The 2,114-nt window shown below is 46.2% G+C and overlaps 1 pseudogene; it reads right to left on the bottom strand.

Annotated features, from left to right (window-relative positions):
• Positions 1-457: 457 nt before the first annotated feature.
• Positions 458-1,526, bottom strand: LOC110586475 (annotated as a pseudogene).
• Between the last annotated feature and the right edge of the window lie 588 nt (positions 1,527-2,114).

Genomic DNA, 2,114 nt, shown 5'->3' with positions numbered 1-2,114 from the left:
TGATTTTAAAACTTTACTCACATATATCCAAATATTATTGACTTAACTTTAAAAGTTTGGTTGTGTGGAAATGAGTCTGATATTTGAGAAACTCAAATATCTTATCTAGGATTAAAACAGTTCCATGAAAAAGAATATGAGACAAAATTAGAAAAGAGACTATTAGGGCTATTTTAGAATGAAATATAAATCTTTTAATAATTATTTAGAAAGTTTAATCCTTTTGATAACATTTCCTTATATGTAAAACTATTTAGACAATGTTATATCTAGATAGTATTCAAATTTTTTTTTTTTGGGGGGGCTGGGTACAGTATACTTTATTGATGGTACATGACAAGGTAGGGCTCCCCAAGCCCTTCCCCTTCTTCAGGGGGTTTGGGATGGAAATGGTGGAGGTTGGGAGATTCTCAGTGTTTTGGGGGATAAGTTGGGGCAGGGACTCCCCAGTAGCTGAGGGCCTCTCTCTTCCTCTTGCTCTTGCTGGGGCTGGTGGTCCAGGGGGCTCTTACTCCTTGGAGGCCATGTGGACCATAAGGTCCACCACCCGGTTGCTGTAGCCAAATTCATTGTCATACCAGGAAGTGAGCTTGACAAAGTGGTCGTTGAGAGCAATGCCAGCCCCAGCATCGAAGGTGGAGGAGTGGGTGTCACTGTTAAAGTCGCAGGAGACAACCTGGTGCTCAGTGTACCCCAGGATGCCCTTGAGGGGGCCCTCTGATGCCTGCTTCACCACCTTCTTGTTGTCGTATTTGGCAGCTTTCTCCAGGTGGCAGGTCAGATCCATGATGGACACTTTGGGGGTGGGGACATGGAAGGCCATGCCAGCGAGCTTCCCGTTTAGCTCAGGGGATGACCTTGCCCGCTGCCTTGGCAGCGCCAGTGGAAGCAGGGATGATGTTCTGGGCAGCCCCTCGGCTGTTGCACCACAGCTTCCCAGAGGGGCCGTCCACCGTCTTCTGGGTGGCAGTGATGGCATGGACGGTGGTCATGAGTCACTCCACGATGCCGAAGTTGTCATGGATGACCTTGGCCAGAGGAGCCAAGCAGTTGGTGGTGCAGGAGGCATTGCTGACAATCTTGAGGGAGTTGTCATACTTCTCATGGTTCACACCCATCACCAACATGGGGGCATCGGCAGAAGGAACAGAGATGATGACCCTTTTGGCCCCACCCTTCAAGTGAGCCCCAACCTTCTCCATGGTGGTGAAGACCCCAGTGGACTCCACAACACACTCAGCACCAGCATCACCCCATTTGATGTTGGCGGGATCTCACCCCTGGAAGATGGAGATGGACTTTCCATTGATGACAAGCTTCCCGTTCTCAGCCTTGACTATGCCGTGGAATTTGCCATGGGTGGAATCATACTGGAACATGTAGACCATGTAGTTGAGGTCAATGAAGAGGTCATTGATGGGGACAGTATCCACTTTGCCAGAGTTAAAAGCAGCCCTGGTGACCAGGGGCCCAGTACGGCCAAATCCGTTCACTCCGACCTTCACCATCATGTCTCGGGGACGCGGCTGGCACTGCACCAGAAGATGCGGCTGTCTGTCGAATGGGGAGGAGCAGAGAGCCTCAAAATATTTTTAAATGTAATATTCTTAAATTCAGTTTTGCTATGAGAAAATCACATCAGAATTCAGAAACAGTGTTGTTGTGGGGGAAAAGCCCATTTTAGATTCTAGGCTTAAAAACTTAAATTATACATTGAGAAATCTATATTACACATTTAAAAATGATTACGATGAAACTATTTATGGCTTTATTATTGTACTAATTTGATATTGCTGCTATAACAAATTGCCACAAACTTAGTGTTGTTACACAAATTCGTTATCCTATAGTTCTGGAGATCAGAAGTTGAAAATGGGTTTCCAATGAAGGTGTTAGCAGGGTTGTTTCTTCTGGAGGCTCTGGGAAATCATGTTACTTTGCCATTTCCAGCTTCTAGAGGCTGTCCGCACTTCTTGACTTATGGTCCCTTCCTTCCTCTTCAAAGCCAGCAATGGCAGGTTAGGCCTTTCAAATCAAATCAGATCACATCAAATCACTGTGAGTCTGACTCTTCTTCCTCTCTTTTCTTGCCTCCTTCCAGGACCCTTCTGATT

The sequence above is a fragment of the Neomonachus schauinslandi genome, chromosome 7, assembly GCF_002201575.2.
Source record: "Neomonachus schauinslandi chromosome 7, ASM220157v2, whole genome shotgun sequence".
NCBI lineage: Eukaryota > Metazoa > Chordata > Mammalia > Carnivora > Phocidae > Neomonachus > Neomonachus schauinslandi.
The sequence above is the reverse complement of the archived record's forward strand: the minus strand, read 5'-3'. Positions and strand labels throughout refer to the sequence as shown.